We start from the raw sequence: 14,412 nt of genomic DNA, 5'->3' as shown, positions 1-14,412 counted from the left end.
ACAACTTTTGACCCCAAGAGCTAGAAGAACTACTTGTATTGGAAATAAAAATCATCTAGCATAAGAGTGCAGACTTTCAATTACGGCCAAAGATTTAAGTACTGATTATGCACATGAGCGTAAGTGACCGATTATGCTGGGATAATTAGAAGATAGACATAGTTGGTTGAGTTGATTGGGTTGGGGTGAGACCCCTTCTTTCGTTGAATTTCCTTGATATTTATAGGCTTCTTTAAGCACTCTTAGGATGATCGGTTAGACTTAGAAACTATTTAGGCTCGGTGAAAACTTAGGCATCTATCAGATTGAATGTTAGGTCCTGTCAGCACGCCCCTTAGAACGGTTTCTCCAAAGGACTTATTATAATCGGGAACATGGAATGGCGGAACTATAGATGAGCGAAGTATTCGTGGTTTGAATCAAATTCTAAATCCTAGTAGTTATTAGACTCAATGCTTTACCAAGCAGAAGACTGAATTTCACCAGGATTAGGAGATAATACAATGAACCATCTGTACTGGCCAAGCAAAGGATCTATGTATCAGGCTCAGACTCACCACAACCGTCCTTCCGTGTTAACCGGCCCTCAAAAATAGAGAATTTATTACCTCACCCCTTCAAATCCCTAACAAGGTAGTTGATAGAACTTAGAAACTATGCTTAGAATCATGAAGGATAGGGTGCCCCCACCTAATTATCCCTAAGTCATGATCTTAATATAACATGCGGGTTTAGGCCCAAGAAAGTTTTCCAATGGGCACTAGATAGTTAGGAAGTTAGGCCCTAAATCACTACCCATTCTAGCATACAGATTAAGCATAGGAACCTAGAAAGATAGTTTGCTCATCAACCTGTTTTGTCCAAATTCCTTATGTACCTGTACTGTATAGATTATCTTGCATTATTTAACTAGATACGTTTAAAGAGGTTAAGTCAAAATCATGGCAAAAGTCATTTCTTTTGGTAAAATTAGACAACTTACCACAAACTCACACCTGTCCTTAAAATCAACCATAACACCCATCATTTTTAGCTCATTTCTATAACCGTAGATACCAATGTCATAGTACACATCATCGATGAAAGGAAGACCAATGTATTGAGAGATCATTTCCCATTTCATATCAAAGGTAGATCCCAAATTACAACTCGTTTCGATATACAGATTGAGACATAAGTTCTTAAGCCTTGAGGGTAGAATTATTTGTAAGGGGGGTAGAAAATTATGATCCCATCCTGGCTAAGTAGGTATGCATGTCTACCCAATCATAAACGCAGTGGAAGCGTGGTAGGCCCATATCCCACTGGCCCAGGATTGAAGGAAATTGATCTAGGTCATACATAAGGCTAGATCACTAAGTAGGATCTGAATCGTCCCTAAGGCTTTAGTAATGAACTCATTAAAGGGGAAGAGTTGAGATTTAAGAACTAGGCCAAGTCGTATATGTAGATCGGACCACTAAATTAGAGGCCCAATAATAAGTACGAGCTCAAATCACTATAGGTAAGGTCATTGTATTTACATGTGGGCTAACTGAATATGAACCTAATAGACGACTTAGCCAATTTTGGGGACGAAATTGTTTTTTGAAGGGGGGTAGATTGTAATGTCCCAGATTTTCGTTAACTTGGAGATTGGATGTCCTTAGGCATTACCTTTGAATTATTGACTTGAGTGCATATTCATGTGTGTATTTGCACATGTTTGGGACCAAAAGCAATGACCTTAGATCCACCAAAACTGCTCGAATGAGTGAAATTTGAGAATTTTGAAGAATATGGACAGCAAGATTCGGTTGTATCGAGCAAACTGGGGCATTTAGGGCAGCCCTGCTCGGTTGCACTAAGTAAACCATGAGCAACCGAGCAAATCTGGATAGCAGGGCTCAGTTGCACCAAGTAGGACTCGGTTGAACCAAGTAACTTTGTTCAGCAATTTTCTGCATGTTCATTTTTGACAATTTCCGTATACTGAATTCAAAAAGTCATATCTATTTTTCTACAACTCTGATTAAGGTAATTCAAAAATAAGATTGAATATTGATGAGTCTATTTTCACAAAAAAATAAATAAATAATACAAAAAATAATTAAAGGAGGTTAAGTTTAGGACTTTTTAGAAACTATACCAAAATCATTAGTTTCAGGCAGCTGATACTCCCAAAAATTTTAGAATTTTTCTAGAATTTAAAATATAATGATTTTTTTAGAGAAAAAGTAAACTTGATGATGAACTAATATAAAAATAATATAATAATTAAAATTACTAAAATTATTATATGAAATAGGCCTATTAAAACTGAAAATTTTTGCAACTACATGTTGCCGATGATTCCTGCATATTTTTTCTATCTTAGACTTTTTGTATTAGATGTGTTTTTTGGAATTGCTTCTAATCATACTAAGAATCATCTTATCTAATCAAATTAATATTTTCTATTTTTGGTATATTTTACTAATTCGGATAGCTTCGAGTATAGTTGAATTATAGTCCTTGATTAGGGTGATTAGAGCCGAATTACTATTTCCACTAATTACAAATAGGCAAAACTATGAATTTAACTAATCCAAACCCTAATCATCGTGCGTGAGAAATTTCATTACCCAATTTCTCTCGAAAATGCCCTGATTATCCGAATAAGCTCTAAATCACATGTTAGTGGCCCACTAGATTCGAAACTATAGAATAGTGATCGTCTTACTCGGCTTGACGTCCATCACGGATGTCGAGCCGGAATGGTGTCTAGAATCGTTTAACTTGGGCCGAAGGCTGGGTGCATAGGATGTGCAAATGCACTAAGCAGAAATCTGAAAATTTAAGTGCATTAGGCTCTTTGCTCTTTTGCGAAGTTCGGACTTTTCAACTATTGGGTTCCAACTAAACTTGAGGTGAGAGTTAATGATATTTTCCTATACATATTCGTATAGTTGCGGCACCGATCAATCGGGCCCCCACGGCTAATTAGAGTGTCCGATTACTGCTGGATTATGATGAAATGTAGATGTTGTAGCAGAAGCTGCCCCATTGTGTAGATAAGTCAGTGGGCCTCCGATGAGGCCCTGTAAGTCGAAAACAACCCCCTCCAGGGTTAGTATAATGAATAAAGGGCCATTAGGGTCATTTTCATCAATTTGGTTCTATAAAAGAACCTCATTTGTACAGCCCCTTCTCCTATACGAATTTTTCCAAAGGTAAGGAGAGAAAGAGGAAGAGAGGAAGAGATAAAGAAGGGGGAAATGGTGGAGTCAGCGCTAGTTCCCATCGTCCGATCCCCGTGCTCGCCGAATCTTGGGAGATCTTGTCTCTATGCCCAGCCTCATGTCTTCCATAGATGAAATTTAAAGATTTCAGGTTGGATTCTCCACTCCCTTGTTAGGTAAAGGGTTTTCCTACATGTCTTTCCATCCCTTTCTTTTATTTATTGCATTTTGAGCCAATAGGGTTAGAAAACCCCTTTTGTTTTTGTCGATTCTTGCAAAAATTAATGTTAGGGTTTTAAGTTACAATTATCGATTAGAGCGGTCCATACTCTTGTGGGAGCGGTAATTGGGCCTCATCCCATTATGGTTCAGTTATGCACCGATTACGAACGAACCGAGTTGATGGGTTATTCCAATCGAGTTAGTTAAGACATAATTCATTGTTTAACATTTAATTAGGAATAAATATACGTCATTAACGATAGTCTTATACTTTAATTTAGAGTTGGAGCATTTTTCCCAAATTCCCGACGCTAAGGCCGCATCCGAGTCAAGAATGTTGACTCTAAGGTGAAGATCTACTCCCATGCTTCTACTTAACATTTTAAAATAATTAAATTCATTTATTTGCTATTTAATTGATAACATGCTCGATGAAACGCATGGATGACATGATACTCTTAATATTATAGAAATTCTTGGATGTTGAATGCTTAAAAATACTAGGATGATTGAATTGTGTTGTGGTGGTGGATCGATCTTTGCAAATTACCTAAATATGCAGATAGCCCGCTTTAGGGAGGCTATCTCAGGCTCATACGGCCGACCGGAGTTGAATATGGATGATCGGCAATGTCGAAGCTACGCGGGATGCTTTACACCCAATGCCGGTTTGTCCGAGGTCCTCCGTAGTCGATCGCATCAGTCTAATGCAAGCTCGATCATTCTTGTGCTTGATGATTGTATAACATTCAATAGAATCTGGGATACCACTGTTAGCATTGATTTAATCTACTCATAAATGCTAGTAATACGATCCTAAGATTCATGAGCCGGGCATGGTGGTATGGGATACCGTGTCCGAGCTATCGGTCTATGCTGGGGTGATGAGCCTCCCCATAATGACTAGTGAGCAACTAAGACTATGAAGGAAGGCATGGTGGTATGGGACACCATGTCCGTGATGTCGGCCTACGCTGAGGTGACGAGCCTCCCCGTAGTAACTGCGAGCACTAATGAAGGTGGTAGGTCCTTGTTCGAACGACTCCCATCGAATTACTCTGCCGATGGTTCCATGGCAGAGCACCGTTCGAATGACTCGGGTATAAATGGAATTGAATGATGAGCCCCTTTCCTTTGTATTGATTTGGTTTAATGTGATAACCCCATACCTCTATAATGCCCCAACCACTGTTTATCCAGGCTATGGTCCGAGCGTGGGTTGGAGTGAGCCATTTGATTCGGACCCCCTTCGAAAATAGCACTCCAGTCAGTCGGGACAACGTGTCATGGGCTATTACAACCTCGGAACTGAGTGATCATACTCGGTATGGGTGACAACTCATACCGGGTTGATCCTCATACATTTAGGTATCATGCCATACCATTGGAATTGTTGATTTGTGAGATAAACAGGTGACACCTTAATTTGGATCAAGGGACACTAGTGAGGAGCTGGCACATGCCGCAACTAAACACGTGATACAGATGATGACTCGTGATATAATGACGGTATCCTAGCTTCACCAACCTGCTGTTTAAACTGGAACTAATAATCACTTGGCTAATTATGCATTAGAATAGGATGTTGCAATTTGGTGTTGGAGTCACTTGTAAAGGAGTGTTGGTCATTTGTGAAGTAGGTATAGAAGTCACTTATGAGGGAGTATTGGATTGTGAGGAGCATGCATCATTTCATCATCGCATTAATATACTTACCAACTATATTAGGAAACTGTTTATTTGTTATGCCATCATTGCTTGCACTCTATTGTGTTAGTAACATGTGTAACTTGTTTAGTAGTTGTGCATTGAAGATAACATGCTTGAGTGTATAATATATATTTGTTGTGAACCTGCTAATCAGTAAAATGTCCCAAGTCACAATCTTAGGGATATTTCTTCACTATGTTGGCGTTTGATGCCTTTTATTTAACATATGCAGATAACTCAGGAATAGGACCAGCCGGTGGTGCGCTCGAGGCGCACCCCTAATAGATCTCTAGCTTCTTCCTGATTGATAATTGTTATTTTGTCCCTATTGTAATTATTATGATTTATATAATTCTCACATAGGTAGTCGTCACTTTTGGAACTGTAACTTCTACATGTTAGCCCTATATTGTTGGATCTTACTATATCTAATTCACTTTAGTTCCGCTAAATTGAAATATGTTACTTTGATTATTTGTGTGTGAAATGAACGTGAATCTGAATGAGAACACATGTGCATTTTTATTAGGTTAACACCTAGGAACTCGGGACGGGAGTCTATGTACTTGGGTGCCGATTTTCGAGGTGTTACATCTCCAGGGACCGGGGTATTAATAGAGCATGGTCCAAGTGGGTTTGGTTTTCGAAGTTCCCACCTAAATTATCTCTTCTCTCCTGGAAGATCATCCATGGAGCCTTGCCGGTTGATGAAAGAATTCAAGCAAAAGGGGTTTACTTGGTGTCGCAATGTGTTTGTTGTTTCCCACCCCACTCAAACCACTCGGAATCTATTGACCATTTATTCTCCTCTGGTGAGTTAGCTTATAAAGTTTGGTCCCACTTCCAACTATTTTCAAGATCTTCTCCTCCTCCCATGAATTAACCTTGACCAGAGCTTCCAAATGATGGACAGCTGCTACGCCGGCTGACCTTCTGGGTACCCTTGTGGGTCTCTTACCATCTCTTATTTTCTAGGAGATTGGATTTCCAGGAATGCTGCAAGATTCGATAATGCCCCGGCCAATCCTTCAAATGTTATTGCTAGGGTCCAATATTGGATCCGCCGGCTTGGCCCCTCTCTCCCTCACCCAAAGTTGATCAAGTGTGCTTCAGTGGTGGCTCTATCCGAATTAAGCCTTGGTGGAGAGCCTCTAGTTCAGCGAAATGTTCAACTCATCAAATGGGCCAAACCAAAGCCGGGCTGGGTCAAGATAAACGTTAATGGATCCTCCCTTGGTAACCCGAGGCCCTCTGGGGGTGGTAGTATTGGCAGAGATGACAGAGGCAGATTTCTTTTTGCTTTCACTTCAGGTTTCGGCTTTGGATCAAACTCTCGTGTTGAAATCAAGGCCATCTAGGAGGGCCTATGCCATTGTGTGACACTGGGTTATCCAAAAGTGGAAATTGAGAGCGACTCTAAAGCTGTGATAGGAATTCTCTAAAGCTGTGATAGGAATTCTCCTAAGCAACACCCCCCCCCCCCCCCTGTGGGTCGTGTCATACTAGCGGACCAGGATCAAGGGGCTCTCAGAGGGCTTAGTGGTCTCTTTCTCCCATATTCCCCGGGAAGCAAATGTTGTAGCAGATGATCTGGATATAAGGGGTAGCGCCGGCCAACATCGATTGTTCTTCCGTTCTTCAGAGGAGCTTCCCCAGATTTTCAAGAGGCTGATTTTCCTAGATAAGGTGGGACTGCGTAATCTGAGATATTGCTAGTCCTTGCTTCTCATTGAGTCCTACTTCATTTCTTTTTGTTGTCTCACGATAGGCGGACCTTGCCCCTTTTTGTTGTTGGGTCCGCCCAAAATATTTGTGGATAGCTTTTGCTTCATATATGATATATATTAAGTTGTTTTAAAAAAATAATAATAATAAAATAAAATGTCGCTGGCAACTAAAATAAACATCCATGGGTTTCTTGCACAGGCGAGATGACACCGTCCTCCAAAATCCCCGACCGAGCATTCATAGTGAGTTCGGTGTCTTCTCTCCTACGCTGGAAACCTATAGAGGGTGCGAGTCCTCGGCATGGAGGCATAACATCCGAATATTTCTCTTGCATTTGATCATCTGAGATACTCTCAAATGGGTAAGGTTGTATAATGTCATCCACTGTCCATTTTTTTTATCAAGTACTTGCCACCTTCACCCCTATCTTATTATGATCCAGTCCCTACGTCTAAAAGTTACGTTGTAGATGGGCCGCAAAGGCTAAAACTTAACTGGTCAAAGGCCTCTCACTGGCAATAGAAGGGTCTCTTAGAAACTCATTTCTAGATAAGCTTGCATGGACGATGAGGTCTCTTATACGTTAGTTGTTTTCCATATAACCCATCAGGGACCTGTTTCATAGACTAATAAAAAATGAGTTCATATTATTATAGTTAATTAGAGATGACATTGTTTCCTTATCATGATTATTTTTAGGGAATTTTACACATAACTACGTACTTATTACAGAATTTACACTCCAGTGCCTTTTAAAATGTTTTCAATAAAATACCCTATTAAGTAATTATTATTTGAGCACTTTCTGTTACATTTCTTAACATGTCAGATCTGCCTTGCAACCAATGGAGGTTGCTCAGGTCCGGCCAGTGTTTATGTGAAATCCTCCTTGGCCACAAGGTGCATCACCCCATATTAGGCCGTCCCAAAAATCAGCCTAATATGGGATTCAAGCGGACCACAAGATTGGAAACAGTGTACAGGGCAACGCTAGCCCTTCTAACTATTTCCCTTGTTGTGGTCCATAATAAGTCTGATTTTTAGGCCCTATGCTTAAGTTGTTTTGTGGCATTGGAGTGGATTTCACATAAAATCAGAGGTCAGCTTGGATTTTAGTCCCTGGACGTAAAGTGGGATTTCACACACACATCATGGTGGGGCATGCCAAATATCAGCACAATCTTTGATTCTTGGAACAGCGCTGGGAGACAGACAGGCACGTGCTTGCTTTTTTACAGGTCCACTCTTGATGTGTATGAGAATTCCACTTCAACCATTTGATATGTAATTTCATGTTAGGCGCAGGGCCTAAACATCAAGTTGACCTGTGATTTAAGTGAAAAGGAAATAGTTAAACATAAATAAATAAATCAACAATCTATGTTCAACTAATAGAAGACGGAACATTAAAACACTAAGATCTTCAAACTGGAGGATGGAAACGGATCAAATGCCTTTAGAGGCATTGGAAATTTCGTGCCTCTGGATTGTATACCATGTACCTAGCACATGTTTATGATGATCCGAGCTATGCATCCAATGGGCTCAACCACTAACTGATCACTAACCCAATTTTTCTTTGATTGAATTATCTTAACTATCTAATAGATAGACTTGAAATAATGTTTGATAGTATGGCACCAAAGCCTATAGTTTTCCGAATATTGTGATCTTTTGAACATGGGCCATTCACTATTGAAAGTCAGTAATGAAAGGTTTCAATCGCATACATGTGGGTAGGCCACATGTTCATGATGACATGACATTGTGGGTCCTTACTCATGCCTGGGTGGTAGACTCAAAAGAGTTTCAATACGAGGTCATGAGTTCGGAGTACCCACCATAGTGCGTAAGTGCATGTGTAATAAATTAAAAAAAAAAAAAAAAAAAAAATTTTTAAAAAGATCATAATGACATGCACCAAATCCGGGCCCTTTCATAATTATAGAAGTCCCAATCTTGTTGGTTGGATAATCAAAAGATGGGCATCACCTAAAAGAAATACTATTGCTTTTTTCTTTTTTTTTTTTTTTGCTAAAAAAATTGCCTAAAGAGTCTAATTTCTGTGCTGCAAGTCTTTATAAAACAAGCTTATTCATAGATGTTGAGCATGGGACTATTAGAGTGTGAGTATGGCAGCCAATCCAACTCACATGGGTGTCCACGCTCTGAATTTGGAGGTTCTTGATCCTATCTAACCCATGCATCACGTTAACCTGTCATGATGATGGGATGCCCCAAAGCCAGGTTTATTCAATTAAAAACAAACAACAGACCTCTGCATTCACGTGATAGCTGGCATGATATTTGGATTGACTTCATTTTTATAGTCCAACCTTCTCAGTGAGGCCAGCCTGCAGGACAGTGAGATGTTATACACTCACTACCGTGCCCTCACGTGCAGTAGTACTATCTGTAGAAATCTTATTTTTCAAGTATTTATAGTACGAATAGTAGTGATCTCTAGTGAGCTAACGACAGCATGCTCAAACGTATGAGGTTCAAGCTCTGCGAATCGCACTTCTTGTGTTCTTTGAAATCCAAACCATGCATATGGTGGGCCTCTTAACATTAACCACACATACTAAGACTTATCCGGATACAAAACTCAGGTGGGACATGGAGCAATAGTGATCAAACCCAGAACCTATGCATTATCCCCCGTTGTATATATGGAACCCTCAATCCTATCATCTGATGAATGGGTTAGATGGAATATACATAGTACAGATTCTATGGTAGACATCACTATCCCACATGAGTCATGGATCATGATCTCTTTTAGAATATAAACCTCATAAAATGACAGAGGTGCATATAATTGACAGGTTGGGTGGCACTCACACATCACAGTGGGCTCCATACAGCTGGAACGTTTGTTGATAACAATATCATTCCCTGTAAAGAAAGGCAAAGACATTGATGCACTGATAGACTGTCATGGATCATACACAGGCACTCATAATTTACTTAGAATTGCATGTGTAATAAAAGTAAATCCAATTAAATGGCTCAAATTGTGGTACTCTATTTAGATACATCATGAACCAAAATTCACATTAATTTGCTTAGCGGACTATCGAAGTGGTAGACATTTATATTAGAAGGTTAAAAATGAGATTATCCAAAGTTCTACTATAACAAGTGTCCACAAAGCAGAGGTGAGGATTGTTAAAAATATCTGACCTGCTACGGTAACTTGAGAGCAGTACGTTGCACAATTTAGCTGGTTTAGTGTGAGTTAACACATGCCTCTTGTAAAATTTCTGAATGCCTGTGTATTAAGCATCCTATGCAGCCAGAGTATGAAAAAAAAAAGAGCCATTTGTACCATTGCACAGCACACAGCAGTAAAAGGTATAAAATGCGTGCGCCACCTATGCCGAAGGTAGTTGCATCAATTGCATGGCGCCAATCAACAATCAAAGGGCCAAAAGTAACATCCCAGGCAAGGGCAGTGATTTGGTACTCTGGCAGAGTTTGATAGTTAGTATGCAGGCACTCCTAAATTGCACACGTGGCAAGCACTAACTTAAGTTAAACAGACTAAATTGTGAGAACCTATGATATTTTCTCATTTTAACTGAGAGTCACAGTCCCAAAAAGTTCAGGGAATTTGAAATTTTCTATTCTCTGATTCATGGACACTTGCTTGTTGAAATAGAACCGTTGATATTTTCTCTACGTCAGTGACTAAAATAAGTATAGTTTTGGTTTATAATACATCAAAACTGGGATCTATAATCTTGACAGTTTGCAATTTGTAAGGAATTTCTGAGTATTATCCTTCGCACTCTTCCAGAATATGAAAGTTTTCATGTGATAAACATTCCCAGCTTTTTGTCTTATGTCTAAGAGCAATGCACCTGTATAAACGGCACGAGTGCCAGCTTTTATCTTAGTGGAGCAGCGAAGGAAACATGACGATAGCCTAGTGACATTTGCAAGGAACGTGCTGACGTAGAATCTATTATGGGCCGCGGATTTCCTGCGAAAAGGCCTGTGATGTTTATGAGAAATCCAGGTAGGGCCCACTGTGACGTTTATGAGAAATCCACCCCGTTCATCCGTTTTGTGAGTTCAATTTAAGTGATGAAGTAAAAAAATGGAACCGGATCCAATGCTAAAGTCAAATGAAAACGTGAGAATTAAATGCCCACAGTTGAAATATTCATGAGGCCATAGAAGTTTTGAATCATGCTAATAGTTTTGCTTTCTGTTTATCCGGGTAGGAATGACGCTATGAAAGGTGTTGATGTTACGTATACCTAGGGAGGTTTCAACGTAGAAATTTCCCTAACTACCTTTTCTATTTAGTACGGCACACCCCCGAGTTTTCTATACTGCTCAACTCAGATGGAGAGAGTGGATTCCTTACCGACATCACGGTGAGCCGTACGTAAGTTTCCAGCGCAGGTACTTCCGGCCAAAGGCCTAGCAGCCCTGTTATGAAATTGAGTGAAAAAAAAAAAAGATACGCTGTAAAAGTGTGCCGGTTGATAATCAGGCATTAAGAAATTGTATGCAAATATGACTAGCTCGTACTAATAAGCCAAGGGGAAATTTTTAATGGACGGCTGAGATGAGAAGTAGTTAAACTGTCTCAATCCAAATAGAAATGTCTGTTCAATTAGTTTGACTTTAAGGTTGCGGGCTATATCCACGTTTTTCTCGACTCGGACTATTTAATTTGAATCAATGCCCGCAGCTCATGCAATTTTTTAATGCTTTACATCTTATATCATGGTGAGAAATCTTGTTCTCAGGAAAAGTTCTGAGAATTTTCCTGTGATGCTATAGGAAAATTCTTATTGGAAAATTCTTGTTAAATATAAAAGAATATAAAAATATTAACTAAAAATTAATAAATAAATAATTTAAAATTAATTTCTTGTAAAAATAACGTGAGATTTTCAAAATCTCACCAATATTTGTTACGCTGTCCACCGCCATACCATGCTACCAAAATATAATTAAAATAAAGTTGCTACGCCAAAAGTGAAAGTAGTGAATGGGGTCACTCATCATTGCATGGCATTTTAGCAACTTAAAAATCCTATATATCTAGCCTATTGGAACTCTGACAACAATCTATTAACAGCACCACCAACAACAGAAATCTATCAAACACTATTGAAATGGGCCAAAACATAATCTTGGACCCATGGATTCCATGTCTCCCAAACATGTAGGTGTATGTAGGAAGATGTAGATTGCATGCTGAAACCTATTGTTGATGTCTTAAATATGTAAATAACAGGGTCTATCGGATCCATTGAACAGATACTCGATGTCATCGAAAAAATTCAAAAAAAAATCATGTTTTTATCGCTGGAACGTTTTGGTGTTTCTTCAAACTTTGGGAAGCAGATTGAATCTGAAGGCATAGTATAAATGGCTTCTAATCCAAAGTATAATATTGGAAATTATTCTAAGAAAAATAATTTTGAACTATGGAAGGTCAAAATGACCAATCTCTTAGTTTAACAAGGGTTGGACAATGAACTCCTTGAGAAGAGACTAGAATCTATAACAGATAATAAATGGAATAAGATAGATATGAAAGAAAGAACCTCTATCCAATTGTGCTTAATGAATGAGGTCCTCTATAATGTCCTAAGATAGACTAGAATTTATAACAGATGATGAATGAAATAAAATGGATAAGAAAGATAGAACTTCAATCTATCCAATTGTGCTTAACGAATGATGTCCTCTATAATGTCATGAGAGAAAAAAATATAATAAGTAAATGGACAAAGTTAGAGAACATCTATGCGAAGAAATATCTTGAGAATCGCCTATACTATGTGATTTTGGGGGTTTTACAAGCTATATACATTCACTCTCAAATTGTGCGCCACAACGTATTTAAAAGAGAAAATCTCTCTTCTTATCTTATCCCAAAAGGGAGTTACGATTTTGGGGGTTTTTTAATTTTGAAAGAGAGAGAAAGAGGGTGGCGTAGGCTACATAAGGAGGAGCCCACAGTTTATTGGTGGGCCATTCATTTTGCTCTTCTTTAAGTAATGTAAACTTAACGTTCATTTGTATTCATTAATTATTGTGAATGAATCATCTATACTCCATAAATACTGTTAGTTATTAAATGAACCATTGAAAATGAAATCTAATAACCAGATCACCTAGATTTAAGGCAGATAATCCATATCAAATATCCAAAGGTCGGTATTAAAAATCAACAGTCAGTAAAGCAGATAGTCTTAATCAATTATCCAACAGTCAGATTATCACAAATGTGACTCAATGGTCCCAATTGATTATTTAATGGTCAGATCATCACATATAGTCCTTAATTAATTATCTAACAGTCTGGATCGAAGATTTAATAACTAGATCTTCATAAAATTAGGTCTGATGGCCTTGGTCATCCATCTATTGATGGATCCCACAAAATAACAAATGCTAACATCACAAGTATATTGTTGGCTAAAATTACAAGCTTGAAGTTTCAAAATAAATGAGTAGGCCATATTCGACCTTAGGATATTAGCCACTATGACTCTAGTTTAAGCACTGTCATCTAAAATATATAAAAACCATATGACTCGTATCCAAACTAATTCAATTATTGAAGGATGGTATATGCGTCTAGATCCAACCATTAATCAAGTCATAGAATGAATAAATCGATGATTAAAGGAACCCTAAAAATTACCCGATCTGATACTTAAAAATAAGAAAATCATTGATGAATGGTTAAATCAGACGGATGTTTACATCCGACACGTAGGTCATAAGAAAATCCATATCCAATGGTCATATTATCAAAATACTTCCATATAACGGTCTGACAGTAAAACTGAAATCTAACGATTAAAATAGTAATTTGAGCATCATACTTGGGAAGATTGGGAACTACTCCTAATACAACGAATTTACGATTAGATCTATGGTTTTATTGAGAATAATCGTGCAACTTAATAGACTCTTACAAATTAAACCTTGTGTTGTAAAGTCAATCATGGTAAAGACTTGAGCACAATTTAAGAAAGCCTAGAGAGCTAAGGCGTCATGAAAAATACAAAAGATTGTTAGAAGAGCTGCAGTAAGTGAAGTTTTTTATGTATGCAGTTCGGTGAGTAATCACTTATGAAAGGTTAGTTTTCCAGCATGATTATTCTGATAGTTAATTGCAAGTATTACATATGACCTGCCGGTTTTCTTCCTTATGAAATATTTCCTGAAAATTGCTAAGTAATAAATGTTGATATGCCATTAAAAATATATTCCAAACAACTAGAGGTTGATAATGCCCTTAAATTAGTCGGGAGAAAAGATCCCAAGGGGTACTGATTCCCCATTCTAAATGGTACCAGTTAGAACTCCTAGTTCGAGCCTCATGTTGGTTGTATAGAAGAGAATTGACCAACTTAAGCAGGTCACCCACTGAGCTAGCCGGGCGATGTTCCCTACTGCAAAGTCAATACGAAAATAAATCCCCCTGCGATGTCAGGTGGATGTTGGTAGGTCTAACCCATGCAAATGGAGTAGGCCTTGGAAGTTTACAAAAGATATGGTATTGAATTGT

Source organism: Magnolia sinica, chromosome 4 (genome assembly GCF_029962835.1).
Source record: "Magnolia sinica isolate HGM2019 chromosome 4, MsV1, whole genome shotgun sequence".
Classification (NCBI taxonomy): domain Eukaryota; kingdom Viridiplantae; phylum Streptophyta; class Magnoliopsida; order Magnoliales; family Magnoliaceae; genus Magnolia; species Magnolia sinica.
This window is presented reverse-complemented; position numbering follows the sequence as displayed.